This window comes from Ranitomeya variabilis, chromosome 2 (genome assembly GCF_051348905.1).
Source record: "Ranitomeya variabilis isolate aRanVar5 chromosome 2, aRanVar5.hap1, whole genome shotgun sequence".
NCBI lineage: Eukaryota > Metazoa > Chordata > Amphibia > Anura > Dendrobatidae > Ranitomeya > Ranitomeya variabilis.
Genome location: NC_135233.1, coordinates 741,207,019 through 741,233,822, shown reverse-complemented (window position 1 = coordinate 741,233,822; position 26,804 = coordinate 741,207,019). Strand labels below are relative to the sequence as shown.

General features: G+C 44.8%; 1 protein-coding gene across 2 annotated transcripts in view; it reads right to left on the bottom strand.

Annotated features, from left to right (window-relative positions):
* The window catches only part of POPDC3 (popeye domain cAMP effector 3), a 101,970-nt gene that overhangs the window by 56,573 nt on the left and 18,593 nt on the right, over positions 1 to 26,804 (bottom strand). The gene's annotated exons all lie outside the window — the stretch shown is intronic.

Here is a 26,804-nt window from a genome sequence, read left to right as displayed (position 1 = left end):
AAGCGTTCCTGAGTTATTACCTCATAAAGGGACACTGGTCAGAATTGCAAAAAACGGCAAGGTCATTAAGGCCAAAATAGGCTGGGTCATGAAGGGGTTAAAAAAATATATACTGGGGGGAGCGAGGGAAAACACTGGGGAAAGGACGATGAGAGGGGGTTGGTGGAGGGTTGAAAAGGGGACCTCAGGGACTTATAATAAACAAGTGGAGGAGGACTTTCGATATGGATTTAGAATTGGGTGATAGCTGATAGTGTCATAATTAATTGTGGGCTTGGAGAAGACATTGTCAGGTACTAAAACATCCTCCCCCACTGCCAATTCATTATAAGGCTCTGATTGCTCAATTATGAATTATGAGATGGGAGAAGACACCATTAGGGACATATAATGACTGGTGGGGTGGATGAAGGACAGGAACCAAGATGATCTGTACACATTCAGGATTTGCAGCAGAAAATTCTCTCCACATGATGCCCTTAAAGATAGCAGTGTCAATGTAATGCTACTGAATAAAAATATCTGCCCTACGCTGAGCCCCTGAATAAATAATCACTATATGCCCTGCACAAAATCTGACCAACAGTGGGTACAGAAAGCATTCAGACCCCTTTAAATTTGTCACTCTTTTTTTCATTGCAGCCATTTGGCAAATTCAAAAAAGTTCATTTTTTTCACATTAATGTACGCTCTGCACCCCATCTTGACAGAAAAAAAACAAAATGTGGAAATTTTGGCAAATTTATTAAAAAAGAAAAACTGAAATATCACATGGTCGTAACTTAAGTATTCAGACCCTTTGCTCAGTACTGAGTAGAAGCACCCTTTTGAGATAGTATAGCCATGAGTCTTCTTGGGAATGATGCAACAAGTTTTTCACACCTGATTTGGTGATCCTCTCCAGTTCTGTCAGGTTGGATGGTGAATGTTGGTGGACAGCCATTTTCAGGTCTATCCAGATGCTAAATTGTGTTTAGGTCAGGGCTCTGGCTGGGCCAGTCAAGAATGGTCACAGAGTTGTTCTGAAGCCACTCCTTGGTTGTTTTAGCTGTGTGCTTAGGGTTATTGTCTTGTTGGAAGGTGAACCTTCAACCAAGTCTGAAGTCCAGAGCACTCTGGAAGAGGTTTTCATCCAGGATCTCTGTACTTGGCCGCATTCATGTTTCCTTCAATGGCAACCATTAGTCCTGTCCCTGCAGCTGAAAAATAGCCCCATAGCATGATGCTCCACCACCATGTTTCACTGTTGGGATTGTACTGGGCAGGTGATTTAGCAGTGCCTGGTTTTCTCCACACATAACACTTAGAATTATCACCGAAAAGGTCTATCTTCGTCTCATCAGACCAGAGAATCTTATTTCTCATAGACTGGGAGTCCTTCATATGTTTTTTTAGCAAACTCTATGCAGGCTTTCATATGTCTTGCACTGAGGAGAGGCTTCCGTCGGGCCAATCTGCCATAAAGGCTCGACTGGTGGAGGGCTGTAGTGATAGTGGACTTTGTGGAACTTTCTCCCATCTCCCTACTGCATCTCCGGAGCTCAGCCACAGTGATCTTGGTGCTCTTCTTTACCTCTCTCACCAAGGCTCTTCTCCCACGATTTCTCAGTTTGGCTGGATGGCCAGGTCTAGGAAGACTTCTGGTGGTCCCAAACTTCTTCCATTTAAAGATTATGGAGGTCACTGTGCTCTTAGGAACCTTGAGTACTGCAGAAATTCTGTTGTAACCTAGGCCAGATCTGTGCCTTGCCACAATTGTTTCTGAGCTCCTTTGGCCAGTTCTTTTGACCTCATGATTCTCATTTGGTCTGACATGCACTGTGAGCTGTCACAAGGAAATGGACAGCATGTGACTTAAATATGATTGTCTGAGCAAAGGGTCTGAATACTTATGACCATGTGATATTTCAGTTTTTCTTTTTTAATAAGTATGCAAAATTTCTACATTTCTGTTTTTTTTTTCAGTCAAGATGGGGTGCAGAGTGTACATTAATGTGAAAAAAAATGAACTTTTTTGAATTTACCAAATGGCTGAAATGAAACAAAGCGTGAAAAATGTAAAGGGGTCTGAATACTTTCAGTACCCACAGCCCTCTCCTTTCCATACTGGGCCCCCTTTTCACACTGTGTCCCCCTTACCTTATAGGGCCCAGACTCTATACTGTGCCCCCTCACCACACCCCCCCTTGGCTTACTATCCCTTCCTGGCTGTGCCCTTACACTGTCCCCCCATAATACCCTGCACACTACTCAGCCTTTATTCTGTGCACACTCACTTTTCTCCCTCCATACTGTCTCTTCACATGTTTTCCCCTCCCTCCTCATGTGGGAGGAAACCGATGTCACAATCCCACCAGGGGATGGTCAGCGGACAGCACGACACACATACACACGGGATGGTATAGTGGAGAGGAAGGACCTATCGATAGGGAAAGATAGATGGGACACCTCCTGAGCTCCAACCTGAGCCTGTCCCTTCACTCCTCTAACACCCTAAGTGGATCCTTCCCCCCATCACCTTCACAAACTTTGTCCCTCGCTGTTAGCTCGCACTGCCTTGGCTATTTCACTGGCCAGCAAGGGAGCTAGCCTCACGACTACAGATGGTACAACACAGGGGGTGGTAGCAAACACAAGACAGACAAGGTAAAAACACAACACTTAGCTTCCAGACTTCGCTGCTAAGCTCCACACCGCAGATGACACAGAAACAGGACTCCAAACTCCAGAAGAAGCTGACACCAGAGAGCTGCAACTGCAAGGCTGGTCTCCATAGAGAAACTCTATCACCAACAGTCAGCTGATGCATCAGGTGACCATTTAAAGGATGGCGGGAGTGGTCACCACCCACATCAGCTGACCTAGCAATTCTGGAGTTACAGCGGGCTGCCAGCAGGGGGAAATGACATTAACCCCCCGCTGGCCTGAAAGGAAAAAAGCTACATTTAAAACATAGTGGAACCAGAGCGGCCACGAATCCAAAAATGGATCGTGACAACCGGAGATCCTGGAGGAAACACACACACACAAACACGGGAGAACATACAAACTCCTTGCAGATGTTTTTCTTGGTGGGATTTGAACCCAGAATCCTAGTACAGCAAGGCACCACTGAGCCACCATGCTGTCCATTTTATTCAAAGTTCTATGACGTGTTTGTCCATATAGATAGTTTAAGGCGCCTGGCCCTTCTGATTGTCTTTAAAGTGGTTGTTTGGGCTTGGTATCAACAACTGCAGCAGCGTGACGAATAATGACAGCATTCATTTCTTGGCTTTCCTGACGTATGCGAATGTGGCGGTGTCACGTAACCACATGTTTGCGATTTTCATATCTGCAGTCACGTGCTGACTAGACACGTATGGTTTTGTATGGTTTCTCTCAGCAGAAGAGAATTGAAAGAAGCCAGATGAGATAAGCCTAGTTGGCACATGACTGCAAGTACGCAAATTACATACATGAAGTAATGTTACACCCTGCTTGCACTGGGAATACCGCAAAATTATGACAGCACGCGCACCACAAATTTTGAGAATTTAATAGTAGTCATCTACTAAAATGACTATAAAAGAGTTACCCATTTGTTAGGCAATCCCTGCATGTGTTACGGATGTCGAATAGCTGAGAGGCATTCAGCTGCAGTGACTGGAACATTTTTCTCGAGCATGTCGAAAATACTTGGTTATGACACGAGCGTGCTCGCTCATCACTAATACGGAGGTACCACATTAGGGGAACAGACGTCGCAGTGTAAATGATGTCCGATTTTCTTGTGGAAAAAAAAAAAAGTAGTACAATTAAAAAATTTTTATTGCCGGGTAACTTCTAGTACATTAGGGAAATGTACATCGCAGTGTTCATGACTTCCGTATTTCTTTTGCAAAAAAAAAATAGCGCCTAGTAACTTTATAGGTAGGGCATTAGTGTAGTGAATGTCACTGATATATATATATATATATATATATATATACAAACTTTTTTTCCCTACATCTACTGATTTTCTTTCATTTTTTACATATAATTGTTTCTTCTAAATTTTTTCCATTTTTGCTTTTTTTCATAATTTTTATAATAAAAAGTACGTTTTACATAAGCCCCACACAATACACGTGTAAAAGCACCAGTTACACACACATCCCCAGTGTTTTGAAGAATAAAATAAAAATAGCCCATTCAACAAAACGACGGAAGACGCTGTTTGCCAGAGGAGGCATATGCTTTCCTTGCCTCTGACACAGATTCAGGTAGTGAGGAAGATCTCACATTCCTCTACTTCTCTTCCTCCTCCTTCTCACCTAGTGAGGAGGGACCCCCCAGCAAGGCGCCCTAGGACTGAGGCAACCCATTCAGTAAATCGATCCCAATTGGACTTTACCATCGCCCCCCGAAAATTATCAGCCTGTTATTCTGGATTTCACGGGCAGCTCAGGAATCCAATTTGATGTTGCAGGCTTCACTGAAAAGAATTTGAAAAAGTCAATTTCAGAGAGGAAATAATAAATCTTATGGTGGCCCAGACAAATTTGTATGCCCATCAATTTTTCACACAAAATCCCACAGCATCATATGCCAGAGGGACCTCTTGTCTTGTGCTGCATATGGGCATAGTCAGACAACTAGAGCTTTGTCAATAATGGAGTCCTCCCCGAGACAATCCTAACTTTGATTGCATATATAAAATTCAGCCAGTAGTTGACCACTTCAGCAGAAAATTTGCTGAGGCGTACACACCCCAGAGGGACATCTCTATACATAAATCTCTGATTCATTTCAAAGAGAGGCTAAAATTCCGACATTACCTGCCCAGTAAGAGGGCCAGGTACGGAATTAAACTGTACAAGAGTACCTCAGGGTACACTTACAGATTTAGGGTCTACAAAGGGAAGGACAACCATATTGACCCCCACCCAACCGAATGACCACCTGTTCTGGTGGGAGGGATGAGTGAGAAAATTGTGTGAGAATTGCTGCACTCACTGCTCGATAAGGGTTATTACCTCTACATAGATTACTTTTACACCAGTATCCCACTCTTCCTCACCCTCTCTGTCAAAGGTACAGTTGCATGCATCTCCGCGTGACAAAAATTAGAGGCCTCCCTAAGCCGCTAATTAGGCAACTGCCAGGAAAGGGCGACAGCAGAGCCCAATGCAGTAACAACATGCTGGTGGTCAAGTATAAGGACAAGAAAGATGTCCTTATCTTGACCACCATACAACGTGACAACAGCTCCCTTGTCACTGTCTGAGGTACCACAACATAAGTCCCAAAGCCAGATTGTATCTTGGATTATAATAAGTACATGGGGGGTATAGAACTCTCAAATCAGGTCCTCAAACCATTCTGTACCATGCAATAAGCTAAAGAATGGTACAAAAAAATTTGCCGTGCACACTGTACAGATGGCTCCGTACAATGCTTTTGTGTTTTTTTGATCTGCAGGCAATATGGGGACCGTGCTTTAGTTTCAGGAGGTAGCCAGCAATGCCCTAATGTTCAGCACTCAGGAAGGTGAAGGCCCCAGTACTTCTGAAACTGATGGTGCCTGTATCGTACCAGGTCAACATTTTCCAAGAGAGGTTACCCAAACCTGGTTTTAGTTGCTTACTATAAAAAACCCTCTCTAAAATCTAACTTTTATTTGATTAATAAAACCTAAATATGACCTAATTAAAGGTGACACAGTGTGTGCATCAAAGACACAAAAAAGTGTAAAATACATACATATGAAAAAATACAAAAAACACAGGGCTATCTACCACCCAAGGAGATCTTTTACTGATCATAGATAGATAACCTTGGGATTAAAACAGATACTTCTAAAGTACTGTTTTAAACAATCTCTGATAGAAAAAATGCAGAGTATAGCCCCTGCGAACCTAGCCTCACAAAAAACCCTACAATAATGGGTACTACCTGGGGTGTACATAAAGTATACTTAGTTGCCACACTATATTGATCTATAATAGTGCTTAACACATGCCATTCTTACTCAGCCGAGGTGTTGAAATGAGAGATATAACCCTGTCTTAGCACCTGTCTGAGAACCTACCTAGATGCGGAGGTTGGCACCCTAAGATAACGAGAAGTGGCGCCCCCGCTCGTACGTCGGCTAGCCCTTTACTCCTATCTGACCCTAAGCAGACGTGTAGTTAGAAAAAGAGCGCCAGATGGCCTGTATCCAATATGTGTATATGATGGTATAAAAAAATTGGAAAAAAAATTGTTATATAGTAAAGGGAAATAGTTCTCACACGTGCAAGTCATATACACTTAATGCCAATAACAAATACCCCCACATATATGTAAGAGTACCCTAAGATCAGGGACAAAAATATTGATATACAGATGTATGAACGTTACTTGACATCGAACCAACATGCGATCATTTTGAAACATACAAGCAACCAATACAGAAAATACTGATTATATGTTATGATGCATCATAACTAACCCTACCGCAGACAGATAGCAAATATTTCATTTCCAAAATGAATAATCATACAGTAGACAGTCATAGTCTAAAACAAATAATAATAATAATCTTTATTTTTATATAGCGCAGCGCTTTACAGTTTGCATACAATATCATCGCTGTCCCCGATGGGGCTCACAATCTAAATTCCCTATCAGTATGTCTTTTTTTGAAATGTGGGAGGAAACCGGAGTACCCGGAGGAATCCCACGCAAACACGGAGAGAACATACAAACTCTTTGCAGATGTTGTCTTGGGTGGGATTAGAACCCAGGACTCCAGCGCTGCAAGGCTGTAGTGCTAACCACTGCAACCAAGGGTTGATATACTAGTTAAGAACAAATCACATGTTGTTAGATATCAACACATAAAGTAACTAACTCACACACAGAGAAAAGATATATAATAATAAATATTCCTGTATCGAAAGATAATTATGGCGATGCTAGGAAGCCACCATGATCATTATACTTCAGACACTGGCAGATATAAAGATCCCAAACTGGATCAATCTTACAGATATAGTAACACTTATCTGTACATTCATGGTAAAGAATCCAAACGACCATGGGCCATGATACACCAAACAGACTACTTGAAAGCTCTCAACGTGTTTCCCCTTGAAAACAGGTTCATCAGGAGAGACCGATATATGATAGTATGGCAGTGGAGAATTATCCAAATGATGAGGCTAAAACCTGGTTTTAGCTTACAAATACTGAGGTAAAATACTGACCAAATACTGAACGTGTGAATGTGGCTGAATACTGATTATAGATCAATCTGCTCTCCAACATGGTATCTGCAGATCGGACTGCATTTTCTTGGAGTCATCTTCCATTTAAGAAGACTTAAAATAGACTAGACTACAAATGAATAGTCAGGCTAGCTATTTTGTAAACACATAAAACTCAGGACAGCTGCAGTGTAGGATACGGATAGAAAATCAGTCACATAAAGAATTGTATATAACTTAGGATTTTTTTAATGACTGTCCACAGCACTCTTTCCATCATCTTTTTGTTCCAAGCTAATGTTTTCAATGTAAAAGGAATTAACGCAACTGTATTAAACATTTCCTATCATATTGTGAACATTAAAAACAGTAATAAAAATACACTAAACAGTAATAGTGCAATACTATAATAGATGTATATGACAAATCACGGGATGTGAGGCTATTGCAGTCACAGAAGATTACAATTGCAGATATATTTTATTTGAACGCCTTGGTTAGTTTATTTTTTTTCGTTAGATGGAGATAGTCCGTGGTATAAAGCATTTAACCCCTTAAGCCCCGAGGGTGGTTTGCACTTTAATGACCGGGCCAATTTTTACAATTCTGACCAGTGTCCCTTTATGAGTGTCACGCTCACGCCACTGTCTGGTGGGGGTGTGAGCACGCGGGGGTATGTGGCCCCACTGTGCCACAAACCAGACTACCCTGGAAGGGGCGTGACTATGACAGCTGCCTGGGTTTTCACTGGAGCCCCTGATGGTGAGGTCAGGCTTGTGCAGCAGGCAGCTGCCAGGTGCTACTCCAGGGCGGTGTCTGGCTGTGGCTGCTGATCCCACTTGGGAGACAGGAACACCAGGATTGGTGCGGGCATCAGGCAGGACTGGCAGAAGAGCACAGCTGAGACACAGACTAGTAGGCTGGCACGGCTGAGACCAGGGCTGGCAGAGACACGGCAGAGAACACAGGGCTAGCAGGGACACGGCAGAGAACACAGGGCTGGCAGGAACACAGGACTGGCAAGAAACACAGGACTGGCTAGGACGACAGGAACACAGGACTGGAAGGCACGGCAGGAACAACTGGACTGGCAGGAACACAGGATAGGAAGGCACGGCAGGAATGGCTGGACTGGCAGGAACACAGGATAGGAAGGCACAGCAGAGAACACAGGACTGGTTGATGTGGTTTATGAAGAAACAGGTTGGGACCTGTTCACACTAGAGGTGCAGGTACGGAAATGTAGTATGGAGGAACAGGTTGGGACCTGTTCACACAGGAGGTGCAGGAACAGATATGAAATATGGAAGGAACAGGTAGGGACCTGGTCACACTGGAAGAGAACCGCAAGGCTGCGGATAGGAGCGGTAGAGTAGCAAGAGATAGCGCAGCAATAAAAGCAAAGCAGAGCAGAGAAGAACGGAGTAGAACCGCAAGGAATGCGGAGAGGAGCTGCAGAAAGATTCTTACAGCAACGGGAGCGGGGCAGAGATGAATGGAGCGGTACCGCAAGGAATGCGGAGAGGAGCTGCAGAAAGATTCTTACAGCAACGGGAGCGGAGCAGAGATGAATGGAGCGGAACCGCAAGGAATGCGGAGAGGAGCTGCAGAACATAAGCAGACTGAGAACACAAGGAAAGACACAGCAGGGAAGGAAGCCACAGACAAGGAGACGGAGAGAAGACTAAGCACAGACAAGGCAATGGAACAAGACACAAGGACAAAGACACAGGGCCCAGGATATTCTGCCTCCAGGAGGGCGGACAACAAGATAAAGGCAAGGATACAGAGTAGAGCCTCCAGCGAGGGAATAACAGAGCAAGGCCTGGCAAACTCAGCAGCTAGACACTAACTGAGCAAACACATTGCACAGGCCCAGAACACTGGGTGGAGCTGCACTATATACTGGAGGCCTCTTGGTAATTGGTCAGGAACAGATTAGACAGATGCACCTGATTTCTATAAGAACCAGAGAGTTCAGGTGCCGCCCCCCTATACACAGAACCATGAAGCATGCAGAGAGCAGAGACACAGAACATGGAGCTGGCAAGAAACAGAAACCACATCATGACCTGGAGCAGTGGGTAAGATAGTGTGAGAAATGCGAGGCCATGCCGTGATGCCAGCAGAGTTGTTACAGTACCCCCCCTTTACGGCCCCTCTTCTTCAAGCCCGCCAGAATAACTTGTAGAAGGATGGGAGCATACATAGTCCAGGCCAACATGATATCTTCAGGGTAGAAGGCGGCAGGAGGGTCACCAGGTATCTCAAAAGTCTCTTTGTGCTCTGCAGGCTTAGCTTCATCAGAAATCTCGGATAGCAAAGTCTCATTGTACCCAATAGGGTTAGCTTTCTCAATGGACTGGACCATTTCCTCAGGGTAGACAAGAAGCAGGGACTTGGAAGCTACCGACTTGTTATCTTCACCAGCCGGCCACATGGAAGCCGAAGGAATACTCACAGGATACACCTTCTGCCCGATATCCAGAAACAAACTTTCAGATAGGAGAGATGTTCTAGAGTACTGAACACAGGAAAAAATCAGTAGAAATGAGTGTGGAGAACAACAGCTCCACCGAGTCAGAGAAAAGTTGAGGAGAACAAACTTCAGTTTTGAAATCTTCACCAGCCGGCCATAAGGACGCAGAAGGTATAAACATAGGAACCATCTTGTGCCCGTTATCCAGAAGAAATCGTCCAAGCGGCGGGGATGTTCCTAGGAACGGATTACAGGTATAGTCGTTGGAGATGTGTGGAGAGATAGTCACCGCCTCCCCATGTTCGGTGACATTAGCACACCTTGACTCGACGACTAAGTGTTTACTGGTATAGTCGCTGGAGATGTGTGGAGACATCGTCACCGTTTCCCCATCTTCGGTGACGTCAGCACACCTTGACTCGTCGACTAGCAGACCAGCTGAAGAAGATGACACTGCTGAGTGTCTTTGACGCATGGGAACCAGACAGTTCTCAAGACTGGGTAAGTTCAAACGAAGCACTTTACTGGAACCCTTGACCAGAGCGGGTGGCAGAGTCCTTGGCTCAGAATGACCCATGGGCATAACAGACAGCATGTGGAAGACAAACTTCTTCGTGTATAAGGCTCCAACTTGGAGCTGTAGTTGTCCTTGTAGGACTAGATTGCTCTTTAGCAGGGTTCGGCCATTATCAGGCAACGCCCACACCGGGTTCTGGAGCTGTAGAACGGAGACCATACACCGACTCCGTATGACAGGCGGCTTAGACACACCAAAGCTCCCAGAAGGGAGAGAAACAGTCATAGACTTTAGCGGCAGGGAGTTATTCTCACCAAGGGCAGTCTCTCCTACTGACCCGAGGTTTTTGAGCTTTAGATCCCCTGGACAGAGGCCATCCAGGTGTTCCTCACAACAGCAGCGACATTGTATGCCCTTCTTATGGCTGATTTCAGGCTGCTGCTTTGCCAGCCCACTCTCATAAACCTTCTTAGGCTTCATACGGGTAGCTGCTTTAATGGGTAAAGGAACTGGAGGGTCACAGACGGTCATGGCTTGACGTGGGGGTTTCTTCACGGGTTTCGCCCGTCTGGAGCGCCTCTCGGATCTAGATGGGGAAGACTTAACAGGAGCAGCAGGACAAGGCTTGTCAAATACTTTACGGAAGGCCACTAGGAAGGCCCCTAGGTTCATGACGATAGGATCCCCTGCTTCCCAGAGGGGAGTTATCCATATTAGAGCATCTTCGGCCAGGTAGGACATGATGTAACCCACCTTGACCCGGTCAGAGGGGAAACAAGCTGCATTCTGCAGGATGTAGCGCAAGCACTGCTTCATGAACCCCTGGCATTGTTCAGGATTCCCATAGTACATAGGTGGGTCAGCTGGATAGTGCTCCTCCTCATAGGCCTGAAGTTGCTTGAAGAGAGCATTAGAGACTATAATTGGGTCAGAGGTCTCTTCAATCTGAACCACCCTTGATGGAACAAATTTTCCAGGTTGCTCATACGGGCAAGAAAAAAGTTAATCATGCTCTGCGAGCGGTAGGACATAGGATACAGCGGAGGCCATGGCCTGTGCAAACTGTCACGCTCACGCCACTGTCTGGTGGGGGCGTGAGCACGCGGGGGTATGTGGCCCCACTGTGCCACAAACCAGACTACCCTGGAAGGGGCGTGACTATGACAGCTGCCTGGGTTTTCACTGGAGCCCCTGATGGTGAGGTCAGGCTTGTGCAGCAGGCAGCTGCCAGGTGCTACTCCAGGGCGGTGTCTGGCTGTAGCTGCTGATCCCACTTGGGAGACAAGAACACCAGGATTGGTGCGGGCATCAGGCAGGACTGGCAGAAGAGCACAGCTGAGACACAGACTAGTAGGCTGGCACAGCTGAGACCAGGGCTGGCAGAGACACGGCAGAGAACACAGGGCTAGCAGGGACACGGCAGAGAACACAGGGCTGGCAGGAACACAGGACTGGCAGGAAACACAGGACTGGCTAGGACGACAGGAACACAGGACTGGAAGGCACGGCAGGAACGACTGGACTGGCAGGAACACAGGATAGGAAGGCACGGCAGGAACGGCTGGACTGGCAGGAACACAGGATAGGAAGGCACGGCAGAGAACACAGGACTGGTTGATGTGGTTTATGAAGAAACAGGTAGGGACCTGTTCACACTAGAGGTGCAGGTACGGAAATGTAGTATGGAGGAACAGGTTGGGACCTGTTCACACAGGAGGTGCAGGAACAGATATGAAATATGGAAGGAACAGGTAGGGACCTGGTCACACTGGAAGAGAACCGCAAGGCTGCGGATAGGAGCGGTAGAGTAGCAAGTGATAGCGCAGCAATAAAAGCAAAGCAGAGCAGAGAAGAACGGAGCAGAACCGCAAGGAATGCGGAGAGGAGCTGCAGAAAGATTCTTACAGCAACGGGAGCGGAGCAGAGATGAATGGAGCGGAACCGCAAGGAATGCGGAGAGGAGCTGCAGAAAGATTCTTACAGCAACGGGAGCGGGGCAGAGATGAATGGAGCGGAACCGCAAGGAATGCGGAGAGGAGCTGCAGAACATAAGCAGACTGAGAACACAAGGAAAGACACAGCAGGGAAGGAAGCCACAGACAAGGAGACGGAGAGAAGACTAAGCACAGACAAGGCAATGGAACAAGACACAAGGACAAAGACACAGGGCCCAGGATATTCTGCCTCCAGGAGGGCGGACAACAAGATAAAGGCAAGGATACAGAGTAGAGCCTCCAGCGAGGGAATAACATAGAGCAAGGCCTGGCAAACTCAGCAGCTAGACACTAACTGAGCAAACACATTGCACAGGCCCAGAACACTGGGTGGAGCTGCACTATATACTGGAGGCCTCTTGGTAATTGGTCAGGAACAGATTAGACAGATGCACCTGATTTCTATAAGAACCAGAGAGTTCAGGTGCCGCCCCCCTATACACAGAACCATGAAGCATGCAGAGAGCAGAGACACAGAACATGGAGCTGGCAAGAAACAGAAACCACATCATGACCTGGAGCAGTGGGTAAGATAGTGTGAGAAATGCGAGGCCATGCCGTGATGCCAGCAGAGTTGTTACAATGAGGTTATAACTCTGGAACGCTTCAACGGATCCCGGTGATTCTGACATTGTTTTCATGTGACATATTGTACTTCATGATAGTGGTAAAATTTCTTTGATATTAGGCTGGTTTCACACTTGCGTTTTGATCTGCAGCGTTTTTAAAAAAAACGCATGTGGTGAAAAAATGCATGTAAACGCGGCAAAACGCCGCGTTTTTTAGACGCATGCATTTTTGCATGCAGAAAAAAAAACGCGGCGTTTTCATGTGTTTTTTCCTGCGTTTGCGTTTTTTAAACGCATGCTGAGAAGTGTGTGACAGCTGCCAATCATCAAAATCAACTAGAAAACCCACTAAAAACAGAAATAGCTAGGGTTAGGGTTAGCATCCCTAGTAACCCTAGGGATCCTAACCCTAACCCTACCTTTAACCCTAACGATGCTAACCCTAACCCTAGGGATCCTAACCCTAACCCTAGGGATCCTAACCCTAACCCTAAGGGTTAGGATCGTAACCCTAACCCTAAGGGTTAGGGTTAGGATCCCTAGGGTTACTAGGGATCCTAACCTAAGGGTTAGGGTTAGGATCCCTAGTAAACCTAGGGTTAGGGTTTTCTTGTGTTTAGGGTTAGGGTTTTCTTGTGTTTAGGGTTAGGGTTTTCTTGTGTTTGTCTATAAAAACGCATGCGTTTTTAACGCAAGCAAACGCATGTGCTTAAAAACGCATGAGTTTACATAGACAGCAATGCATTTTTTTGCCGCGAATAAACGCATGCGTTTTTTTGCTGCAAAAAAACGCCGCTAGAAATTACTACAGGTTGCATTTCTGCAAATGACCGCACGCGTCAAAAAACGCATGCGTTGCCGAAAACGCGTCAAAACGCACGCTAAAAAATTAATGCGTTTTTTAATGTTAAGTATAGAAAAAAAACGCATGCGTTTTTAGCGCTAAAACGCTGCAGATCAAAACGCAAGTGTGAAACCAGCCTTACCTGCGTTTATTTGTGAAAAAACGGAAATTTGGGGAAAATTTTGAAAATTTCGCAATTTTCCAACTTTGAATTTTTATGCCCTTAAATCACAGAGATATGTCACACAAAATACTTAATAAGTAACATTTCCCACATGTCTACTTTACATCAGCACAATTTTTGAAACAAAATATTTTTTTTTTGTTAGGGAGTTATAAGGGTTAAAAGTTGACTAGCAATTTCTAATTTTTACAACACCATTTTTTTTAGGGACCACATCACATTTGAAGTCATTTTGAGGGTTTATATGATAGAAAATAACCAAGTGTGACACTATTCTAAAAACTGCACATCTCAAGGTGTTCAAAACCACATTCAAGTAGCTTATTAACCCTTCTGGTGCTTCACAGGAATTTTTGGAATGTTTAAAAAAAATGAACATTTAATTTTTTATTTTTTCACAAAAAAATTACTTCAGCTCCAATTTGTTTTATTTTACCAAGGGTAACAGGAGAAAATGGACACCAAAAGTTGTTGTACAATTTGTCCTGAGTACCCCGATACCCCATATGTGGGGGTAAACCACTGTTTGGGCGCATGGCAGAGCTCGGAAGGGAAGGAGCGCCATTTGACTTTTCAATGCAAAATTGGCTGGAATTGAGATGGGACGCCATATTGCTTTTGGAGAGCCACTAATGTGGCTAAACATTGAAACCCCCCACACGTGACACCATTTTGGAAAGTAGACCCCCTAAGGAACTTATCTTGATGTGTGGTGAGCACTTTGACCCAAAAAATTCTTCACAGAAGTTTATAATGTAGAGCCGTAAAAATAAAATATAATATTTTTTCACAAAAATGACCTTTTCGCCCCCAATTTTTCATTATCCCAAGTGTACTAGAAGAAATTGTACCCCAAAAGTTGTTTTGAAATTTGTCCTGAGTACGCTGATACCCCATATGTGGGGGTAAACCACTGTTTGGGTGCATGGCAGAGCTCGGAAGGGAAGGAGCGCCGTTTGACTTTTCAATGCAAAATTGGCTGGAATTAAGATGGGATGCCATGTTGCATTTGGAGAGCCCCTGATGTGCCTAAACATTGAAACACCCCACAAGTGACACGATTTTGGAAAGTAGACCCCTAAGGATCTTATCTATATATGTGTTGTGAGAGCTTTGAACCCCCAAGTGTTTCACTACAGTTTATGACGCAGAGCCGTGAAAATAAAAAATTTTTTTTTTTCCACAAAAATAATTTTTTAGCCCCCAGTTTTGTATTTTCCCAAGGGTAACAGGAGAAATTGGACCCCAAAAGTTGTTGTCCAGTTTCTCCTGAGTACGCTGATACCCCATATGTGGGGGAACCACCGTTTGGGCGCATGGCAGAGCTCAGAAGGGAAGGAGCACCATTTGGAATGCAGACTTAGATGGATTGCCCCTGATGTACCCAAACAGTAGAAACCCCCCAAAAGTGACCCCATATTGGAACCTAGACTCTCTAAGGAACTTATCTAGACTTGTTGTGAGAACTTTGATCCCCCAAGTATTTCACTACAGTTTATAACGCAGAGCCGTGAAAATAAAAAATAATTATTTTCCTACAAAAATGGTTTTTTAGCCCGTAAAATTCTTATTTTCCCAAGACTAACAAAAGAAATTGGACCCCAGAAGTTGTTGTCCAATTTGTTCTGAGTACGCTGATACCCCATATGTTGGGGTAAACCCCTGTTTGGGCACACGGGAGAGCTCGGAAGGGAAGGAGCACTGTTTTATTTTTTTCAACGCAGAATTGGCTGGAATTGAGATCGGACGCCATGTCGCATTTGGAGATCCCTGATGTGCCTAAACAGTGGAAACCCCCAATTCTAACTGAAACCCTAACCCAAACACACCCATAACCCTAATCCCAACCATACCCCTAACCCCAACTCCAACACACCCCTAACCCCAACCATAACCCTAACCACACCCCTAACCCTGACACACCCCTAACCCTAATCCCAACCATAAATGTAATCCAAACCGTAGCCCTAACCCTAGCCCTAATCTTAATGGGAAAATGGAAATAAATAATTTTTTTTATTTTTCCCTAACTAAGGGGGTGATGAAGGGGGGTGTGATTTACTTTTATAGCTGTTTTTTTAGCGGATTTTTATGACTGGCAGCCGTCACACACTAAAAGACGCTTTTTATTGCAAAAAATATTTTTGGGCGTTACCACATTTTGAGAGCTATAATTTAGCCAGAATTTGGTCCACAGAGTCATGTGAGGTCTTGTTTTTTGCGGGACGAGTTGACGTTTTTATTGGTAACATTTTTGGGCACGTGACATTTTTTGATCGCTTTTTATTCCGATTTTTGTGAGGCAGTATGACCATAAAACAGCTATTCATGAATTTCTTTTGGGAAGGGGGGGCGTTTATACCGTTCCGCGTTTGGTAAAATGGATTAAGCAGTTTTATTCCTCAGGTCAGTATGATTACAGCGATACCTCTTTTATATCTTTTTTTATGTTTTGGCGCTTTGATACGATAAAAACTATTTTATAGAAAAAATAATTATTTTTGCATCGCTTTATTCTGAGGACCATAACTTTTTTGCTGATGACGCTGTATGGCGGCTCGTTTTTTTGCGAGACAAGATGACGTTTTCAGCGGTACCATGGTTATTTAGATCCGTCTTTTTGATCGCGTGCTATTCCACTTTTTGTTCGGCGGTATGATAAAGCGTTTTTTGCCTCTTTTTTTTTTTTACGGTGTTCACTGAAGGGGTTAACTAGTGGGACAGTTTTATAGGTGGGGTCGTTACGGACGCGGCTATACTAAATATGTGTACTTTTATTGTTATTTTATTATTTAGATAAAGAAATGTATTTATGGGAACAATATATATATTTTTTTTATTTATTTAGGAATTTTTTTTTTTTTTTTTTTTTTTACACAAATATATATTTTTTTTACTTCATAACATTACCCCAGGGGGGGGGCAACATGTTATAGTTAGAGATGAGCGGTGTTCGAGTCAAATTGTTCACCAATTTCAAATTCGAGCTGTTTTGGGCGGTGTTCGGGTCATTCGACGAACCCGAACAATTTGCTTAAAATTCGGCTGTTCGATAACTGTTCGTTCACCAAAAGCTTAGCTTGATTTGCACATTAAAACTGTTTATCATTGTTAATGGACTGTTTCAGTGTATAGTGGGGGGGGGGATAGATCTGTGCTGAAATAACGCCGATCTCCATTTTTTTTTTTTACTTTCCCGCATTTAACAAGGGGCGGTGCAGTCTCTCAGCCTATCAGCAGTGCACACACACACAGCAATGTGCATGTGATGCACACAAGCAAGGGCATGTGTCATTCGCTATGTATGTCACATGTCCTTGCCCTATAAGAACCAGCCATTTGCCCAGTCGCCACCATTTCCTCACTGCTGCAGCTTAGTGTTAGACGGCACCGCTTCTGCTGTGGGCGCTATACAGACTAAGAGTGTTTTTTTGGAGCGAATTGTCAGAGAGATAGGTTTAAGGAGTCGGGAGGAGTTGGGACTAGTTGCAATATCAGCCCTTTTCAGGGTAGGTTACAGCATAGCACTGTTTGCCAGGCAGGTCTGAGACCGTGCTGTGCAAGTGTTTGTCACAGCATTTGGTGTAATCTAGCTCAGCCAATCCTTTTGGGCTAGTAGTATTGTCAGATAGTCATCTGAGTAGCCCGCCTGTGAAGCTAGCTACACCGCCTGTGTATCTCAATTTTTACTGCATCTAACCCAGTAAATCGTTTTGGGGTTTTGGGCTTAGTAGCAGTGTCTGCACATCAGCAGAGTAGCCCGCCTGTGAAACTAACTATACCACCTGTGTATCTCAATTTTTACTGCATCTAATCCAGTTAATAGTTTAGGGCCTAGGAGCAGTATCTGCACGTCAGCAGAGTAGCCAGCCTGTGAAACAAACTATACCGCCTGTGTATCTCTATTTTCACTGCATCTAATCCAGTTAATAGTTTTGGGCCTAGGAGCAGTGTCTGCACTGTCCGAAGAGCCCTGGTGCAATAAGTTATGATGTATAGCCTGGGCCAACGAGCTCAAGAGGTGGGGCAAATCACGCTGCAGGAGTGGTCTCAGATCAGGGACCTATGCACCCTTCTGCACAGTTTTGAAATAGCAACGAAGATGTTTAGTGCTGACGATGCCATTATCAGCATGACCATTCCGGTGATTTACATGCTGGAGCACACCTTACACAGTGTTTGGAGTCAGGTGGTGGAACAAGAGGAGGAACAGGAGGAGTCGTATGCGGAAGGGATCATATCTCCAAGGTCAAGAAGGTTGGCAGCACCAAGGCGGTGGCATTGGAGGCTGGGGGAGAGGGATTACCGAGGGCGCATGGTAGCAGCCAAACTGTTGAGGAAGGTGCAGGAGGCGAGGAAGAAGTGGAGGATGAACTGGCGCTGGGCATGGAAGACTCATCAGATGAGGGAGACCTTGATCAAATTTCTGTTGTGCGAGGTTGAGGGGAGAGGGCAGACGAAGGAAGCATGATTCTCACCTCGCCACCACCAAGACAACAAGGACTTGGTCCTCCTGGATGCGCAAGACACATGAGTGCATTCTTGCTGCACTACCTGAAACATGACCCTCGGATTGTCAGTATCCGAAGTAATGCCGACTACTGGGTTGCCACACTCTTAGATCCCCGATACAAAAGCAAATTTGTCTAAATAATTCCTGCCATATAAAGGGATTCACACATGCAGGAGTATCAGCAGAGACTGTTACAGAATCTAACATCTGCTTTTCCACAAAACACCAGTGGTGCACGTAGTCAATCTCTGAGTTCTAACTTGCCAACCGTGGGACTATCGAGTCATCACTCTAACCGTAACAGTAACATCGTATCTGGTGGTAACAGCAATTTCTTCCAATCGTTTCAAGATTTTAGACCATCCTTTGCAAGGCCACAGGAGACAAGAAGTCTGACGCACAGCCAATGCCTAGAGAGGATGGTACAAGAGTATCTCCAAGTTATCATCGATGCCATGACTGTGGAACTGGACCCTTGCTCATTTTGGGCATCCAATCTTGAATAATGGCCTGAGCTCGCCACTCAATTCTTGGAGATCTTGTCGTGCCCCGCAGCCAGCGTTCTCTCTGAACGTGTGTTCAGCGCTGCTGGTGGTGTGCTGACAGATAAGCTCACGCGGCTGTCCAGTGACAATGTAGACAGACTAACGTTCATCAAGATGAAGAAATTCTGGATCTGCAAGGACTTTTCTACCCCTGTGTCATCTTGGGGAGACTAAAAGCTTGATGATTTTTGAAAATCACCTCACCAACCGTTTTAAAAAACTCTGGCGAAATTTATGCCACTTAAGTGGTGTCTGTGGCCAAATTTTTTGAAAAAAATGGAGACTCTTATTTAGTCCCCTTGCTGAGTTTTAAATGACGTTGCCATCATCAATTCCAGGTGGGTGGGGTCGTCTGCAGAGTTGTTTACTCATACTATGGCCTGGGATTCAGAGGTCTGCTCCAAAGCTTCAGTGTCTGCTAGTCAGCAAAGTAGCCTAGCCACCCACCGCCTGTTTACCTAAGTACTATTTTTAACGGCATCTGGCCCAGGAAATCCTTTTGGGCCTAGTAGAATTTAGTGCTACTCAGCAGCGTGCCCTGTTGTGAATTCTGTTTGTGGGCTCCCTCTGGTGGCTACTGGTGGTACTGGCTGACTTCTGTCTGTTATCTCCAGTGCACCTGTTCCCATCAGGAAATGGGAGTTTTCTATATAGTCTGGCTTCTCAGTCATTTACTTGCCGGCTATCAATGTTACCAGAGCTCCTCTGTTACTTGCTACCTGCTCCAAGGTCTGCTGATTCAGATAAGTTGGATCATCTGTACTTTTTGTGAATTTTTGTCCAGCGTGCTTTTATTTGAATCTTGCTGCTGGAAGCTCTAGTGAACTGAAATGACCACTCCGGTGTCATGAGTTGATACCGGAGTTAAAGTTATTTCAGGATGGTATTTTGTAAGGTTTTGAGTTGACCGCGAAGTCCACTTTTGTATTTTCTGCTTTCTAGTTATTGGGCCTCTCTTTGCTGAACCTGTATTCATACTACGTATGTGTTTTCTTCTTAACTAACCGTCATTATATGTTGGGGGCTGCTATCACTTTGGGATTTTCTCTGGAGGCAAGCCAGGTCTGTGTTTCCTCTATTAGGGGTAGCTAGATCTCCGGCTGGTGCGAGACGTCAAGGGATAAAACGCAGGCACGTTCCCCGGCTATTGGTAGTTGCGCATGAGGTTCAGCATCGCGGTCAGCTTAGATTCCATCTTCCTAGAGCTAGTCCTGTTTTTGCCTATGTCCCTGCCATTGGGAACCATGACAGTATAGCCGGCCTAACTGTGTTAAAAGTATTGGCTGAAGAAGGAGAGAAAAGAAGTTTCTGATCCCTTTTTTTTTTTTTTTTTTTTTAACTCTGAAGTCTGTCTAGCCATAATTGAAGTCTGCTGCTTTTCCCTCCTCTTAATCCCTGAATGGTTCAGATCTCAGCTGCTGAGAAATGGATATCCAGAGTTTAGCTTCAAATCTGAATAATCTTGCTTCTAAGGTTCAAAATATACAAGATTTTGTTATACATGCTCCTATGTCTGAACCTAAAATTCCTATACCAGAGTTTTTTTCTGGAGATAGATCTCGTTTTTTGAATTTTAAGTACAATTGTAAATTGTATCTTTCTCTGAGATCTCACTCCGCTGGAAACCCCGTTCAGCAGGTTAAGATTGTTATTTCCTTGCTGCGGGGTGACCCCCAGAATTGGGCATTTGCATTGGCGCCAGGGGATCCTGCGCTGCTCAATGTGGATGCGTTTTTTCTGGCGCTGGGGTTGCTCTATGAGGAACCTAATTTGGAGATTCAGGCTGAAAAAGCCTTGATAGCCCTCTCTCAAGAGCATGATGAAGCTGAAATATATTGTCAAAAATTTCAAAAATGGTCTGTGCTTACTCAGTGGAATGAGTGCGCCCTGGCGGCGAATTTCAGAGAGGGCCTCTCTGACGCCGTTAAAGATGTCATGGTGGGGTTTCCTACGCCCACAGGTCTGAATGAGTCCATGACAATGGCTATTCAGATTGACCGGCGTTTACGGGAGCGCAAAACTGTGCACCATTTGGCGGTGTCTTCTGAGCAGGCACCGGAGAATATGCAATGTGATAGAATTCTGTCCAGAAGTGAGCTGCAGAATTATAGGCGTAGAAATGGGTTGTGCTTCTATTGTGGCGATTCTGCTCATGTTATATCAGCATGCTCTAAACGCACAAAAAAGGTTGATAAGTCTTTTGCAGTTAGCACTTTGCAGTCTAAGTTTATTTTGTCTGTGACTTTGATTTGTTCGTTATCATCTATTACCGTGAATGCCTATGTGGACTCTGGCGCCGCCCTGAGTCTTATGGATTGGTCCTTTGCCAGGCGCTGTGGGTTTAGTCTAGAGTCTCTGGAAGTCCCCATTCCTTTGAAGGGTATTGATTCCACACCATTGGCTAGGAATAAACCTCAATACTGGACACAAGTGACTATGTGTATGACTCCAGACCATCAGGAGGTGATTCGATTCCTTGTGTTGCATAACTTGCATGATGTTTTAGTGCTTGGATTGCCATGGTTACAAACTCATAACCCAGTTCTTGACTGGAAAACAATGTCCGTATTAAGCTGGGGATGTCAGGGGGCTCATGGGGAAGTACCTTTAGTTTCCATTGCTTCATCTACTCCCTCTGAGGTTCCGGCATTTTTGTCTGACTACTGTGATGTTTTTGAGGAGCCTAAACTTAGTTCGCTCCCTCCTCACAGGGATTGCGATTGTGCTATAGATTTGATTCCTGGCAGCAAATTTCCTAAGGGTCGTTTGTTCAATCTGTGCCAGAGCATGCTGCTATGCGAGAGTATATTAAGGAGTCCTTGGAAAAGGGACATATCCGTCCATCCTCATCCCCTTTAGGAGCAGGTTTTTTTTTCGTGGGTAATAAAGATGGTTCCCTGAGGCCTTGTATTGATTATCAGCTGTTGAATAAGATTACTGTCAAATATCAGTATCCTTTGCCACTGTTGACTGATTTGTTTGCTCGTATTAAGGGGGCAAGGTGGTTCTCCAAGATTGATCTTCGGGGTGCGTATAATTTGGTGCGGATAAAGCAAGGAGATGAGTGGAAAACTGCATTTAATACGCCCGAGGGCCATTTTGAGTATTTAGTAATGCCTTTTGGTCTTTCTAATGCCCCTTCAGTCTTTCAGTCCTTTATGCACAATATTTTCCGTGAATATCTGGATAAATTTATGATTGTGTATTTGGATGATATTTTGATTTTTTCTGATGACTGGGAGTCGCATGTTCAACAGGTCAGGAAGGTTTTTCAGGTTTTGCGGGTCAATTCTTTGTTTGTAAAGGGTTCAAAGTGTATTTTTGAGGTTCAGAAGATCTCTTTTTTGGGGTACATTTTTTCCCCTTCTTCTATTGAGATGGATCCTGTCAAGGTTCGGGCTATTTGTGATTGGACGCAACCTACTTCTCTTAAGAGTCTTCAGAAGTTCTTGGGCTTTGCTAATTTCTATCGTCGATTTATAACGGGTTTTTCAAGTGTTGTTAAACCTCTAACGGATTTGACTAAGAAGGGTGCTGATGTTGCCAATTGGTCCTCGGCTGCTGTGGAGGCCTTTCGGGAGCTTAAGCGCCGCTTTTCTTCTGCCCCTGTGTTGCGCCAGCCTGATGTTTCACTTCCTTTTCAGGTCGAAGTTGATGCTTCCGAGATCGGAGCGGGGGCGGTTTTGTCGCAGAGAAGTTCCGATTGCTCGGTGATGAGACCATGTGCGTTCTTTTCTCAAAAATTTTCGGCCGCCGAGCGAAATTATGATGTTGGTAATCGGGAGCTCTTGGCTATGAAGTGGGCCTTTGAGGAGTGGCGTCATTGGCTTGAGGGTGCTAGGCATCAGGTGGTGGTCTTGACTGATCACAAGAATGTGATTTACCTTGAGTCTGCCAGGCGTCTGAATCCTAGACAGGCGCGCTGGTCGTTGTTTTTCTCTCTGTTTAATTTTGTGGTCTCATATCTACCAGGTTCAAAAAATGTAAAGGCAGATGCCCTTTCTAGGAGTTTTGAGCCTGACTCCCCTGGTGATTCTGAGCCTACGGGTATCCTTAAGGATGGGGTGATATTGTCTGCTGTCTCTCCAGACTTGCGACGTGCTTTGCAGGAGTTTCAGGCGGATAGGCCTGATCGTTGTCCGCCTGGGAGACTGTTTGTTCCAGATGAGTGGACCAGTAGAGTCATCTTGGAAGTTCATTCTGCTGCGTTGGCAGGCCACCCTGGAATCTTTGGTACCAGAGACTTGGTGGCCAGGTCCTTCTGGTGGCCTTCCCTGTCTCGGGATGTGCGTACTTTTGTACAGTCTTGTGATGTTTGTGCTCGGGCCAAGCCTTGTTGTTCTCGGGCTAGTGGATTGTTGTTGCCCTTGCCTATTCCGAAGAGGCCTTGGACGCACATCTCTATGGACTTTATTTCGGATCTCCCGGTTTCTCAGAAAATGTCCGTCATCTGGGTGGTGTGTGACCGTTTTTCTAAAATGGTTCATTTGGTACCTTTGCCCAAGTTGCCTTCTTCATCTGAGTTGGTCCCTCTATTTTTTCAGAACGTGGTTCGTTTACATGGTATTCCGGAAAACATCGTTTCTGACAGGGGATCCCAATTTGTGTCTAGATTTTGGCGGGCGTTCTGTGCCAGGATGGGCATTGATTTGTCTTTTTCGTCTGCATTCCACCCTCAGACAAATGGCCAGAGCGAACTAATCAGACCTTGGAGACTTATTTGAGGTGTTTTGTGTCTGCTGATCAGGATGACTGGGTCGCCTTTTTGCCATTGGCAGAGTTTGCCCTTAATAATCGGGCTAGTTCTGCCACTCTGGTTTCTCCTTTCTTTTGCAATTCGGGGTTTCACCCTCGTTTTTCATCTGGCCAGGTGGAATCTTCGGATTGCCCTGGAGTGGACACGATGGTGGATAGACTGCACCGGATTTGGAGTCATGTGGTGGACAACTTGAAGTTGTGTCGTCGTGTTGGTCATCGTCTTCGTGTTGGGGACTTGGTGTGGTTATCTTCTCGTTTTGTCCCCATGAAGGTCTCTTCTCCTAAGTTTAAACCTCGGTTCATAGGTCCTTATAAGATTTTGGAGATTCTTAATCCTGTATCATTTCGTTTGGACCTACCAGCATCTTTCACTATTCATAATGTCTTCCATCGGTCGTTGTTGCGGAGGTACGAGGTGCCGGTTGTTCCTTCTGTTGAGCCTCCTGCTCCTGTGCTGGTGCAGGGTGAATTGGAGTATGTTGTGGAGAAGATTTTGGACTCTCGCGTTTCCAGATGGAGACTTCAATATTTGGTTAAATGGAAGGGATACGGTCAGGAAGATAATTCTTGGGTGACTGCCTCTGATGTTCATGCCTCTGATTTGGTTCGCGCCTTTCATAGGGCTCATCCAGATCGCCCTGGTGGTTCTCATGAGGGTTCGGTGCCCCCTCCTCGAGGGGGGGGGGGTACTGTTGTGAATTCTGTTTGTGGGCTCCCTCTGGTGGCTACTGGTGGTTCTGGCTGACTTCTGTCTGTTATCTCCAGTGCACCTGTTCCCATCAGGAAATGGGAGTTTTCTATATAGTCTGGCTTCTCAGTCATTTACTTGCCGGCTATCAATGTTACCAGAGCTCCTCTGTTACTTGCTACCTGCTCCAAGGTCTGCTGATTCAGATAAGTTGGATCATCTGTACTTTTTGTGAATTTTTGTCCAGCGTGCTTTTATTTGAATCTTGCTGCTGGAAGCTCTAGTGAACTGAAATGACCACTCCGGTGTCATGAGTTGATACCGGAGTTAAAGTTATTTCAGGATTGTATTTTGTAGGGTTTTGAGTTGACCGCGAAGTCCACTTTTGTATTTTCTGCTTTCTAGTTATTGGGCCTCTCTTTGCTGAACCTGTATTCATACTACGTATGTGTTTTCTTCTTAACTAACCGTCATTATATGTTGGGGGCTGCTATCACTTTGGGATTTTCTCTGGAGGCAAGCCAGGTCTGTGTTTCCTCTATTAGGGGTAGCTAGATCTCCGGCTGGTGCGAGACGTCTAGGGATAAAACGCAGGCACGTTCCCCGGCTATTGGTAGTTGCGCGTGAGGTTCAGCATCGCGGTCAGCTTAGATTCCATCTTCCTAGAGCTAGTCCTGTTTTTGCCTATGTCCCTGCCATTGGGAACCATGACAGTGCCCCACCCATGAAGCAAGCTACACCGCCTGTTTACCTAAGTACTATTTTTAATGGCATCTGGCCCAGGAAATCCTTTTGGGCCTAGTAGAATTTGGTGCTGCTCAGTAGCGTACCCCACCCATGAAGCAAGCTACACCACCTGTTGATCTAATTACTAATTTTTAACTGCATCTAGCCCAGGAAATCGTTTTGTACCTAATAGCATTTTGTGCTACTCAGCACAGTACCCCACCCATGAAGCAAGCTACACCGCCTGTTTACCTAAATACTATTTTTAATGGCATCTGGCTCAGGAAATCCTTTTGGGCCTAGTAGAATTTGGTGCTACTCAGCAGCGTACCCCACCCATGAAGCAAGCTACACCGCCTGTTTACCTAAGTACTATTTTGTAACGGCATCTAGCCTGGGAAATCCCTTTGGGCCTAGTAGAATTTAGTGCTACTCAGCAGCGTACCCCACCCATGAAGCAAGCTACACTGCCTTCTTTCTTTCTCAATCTAACCCCCTCGGCTCTGGGGTGTCCACTCTCCCTCCAGCTCTCTCCTTCTCACGGGTGGACTACCGCGTGTTTTCACACTGTGGCAAATCTTTTGGGCCCAGGCATAAGTCGTCGAGGTAATGGATAATATGTGCCGCCTTACAAACGTCCATGACAACACATTCGAGGAAGCAACTAAACGCCTCAAATAGTGAGCAGGATATGGAGCACCCCATGGGCAAACAGCGATCTATGTAGTATGCTCCTTCACAGAAGCAGCCCAATGGGAGGACACTATTCGGAGGCACAGGTAGTAACCGGAACGCCCCCTCAATGTCTGTTTTAGCCATTAGGGTGCCCCTTACCAACTTCTTGACCCGCCTGATTGCCTTGTCAAAGGAGGTACAGTACATAGTACTGTACTTGGTTCCACGTCGATGTTGTCGTTTACGGACCTGCCCCTTGGATATGACAAATGGTGGATTAGTCTGAATGTATTGGGTTCATTTTTTTGCACAATTCCCAATGGGGGTACCACTACGTCTTCTAGGGAAAAAGTGTTCTGAATGGACCCACCGCCATTCTACCTAAAGATATTTATTTTTTTATTTTTTTTGTCAAGATGTCTGGGTGTTGGTAGAGTGAGTTTAGATTTTTACTCCAGCCTTTCTTGACTTTAGAAGGGCATGACATGCCTATATCTGTGTCTCCTCCTCCTTTTATTCCTCCACCTCTTTTCTTTTCGCATGAATATATGTAGTGACTTTTCCATGTGTTTGTTGTGTCTTCTGAGCAGTTTTGTCAGCTTTTGGACACCTTTTAACCCCTTAGTGACAGAGCCAATTTGGTACTTAATGACCGAGCCAATTTTTACAATTCTGACCAGTGTCACTTTATGAGGTTATAACTCTGGAACGCTTTATCGGATCCCGCTGATTCTGAGATTGTTTTTTCGTGACATGTTGTACTTCAAGTTAGTGGTAACATTTCTTCGATATTACTTGCGATTATTTATGAAAAAAATGGAAATATGGCGAAAATTTTTAAAATTTTGCAATTTTCAAACTTTGTATTTTTATGCCCTTAAATCAGAGAGATATGTCACAAAAAATAGTTAACAAATAACATTTCTCACATGTCTACTTTACATCAGCACAATTTTGGAAACAATTTTTTTTTTGTTAGGGAGTTATAAGGGTTAAAAGTTGACCAGCAATTTCTCATTTTTACAACACCATGTTTTTTTTAGGGACCACATCACCTTTGAAGTGATTTTGAGGGGTCTATATGATAGAAAATAACCAAGT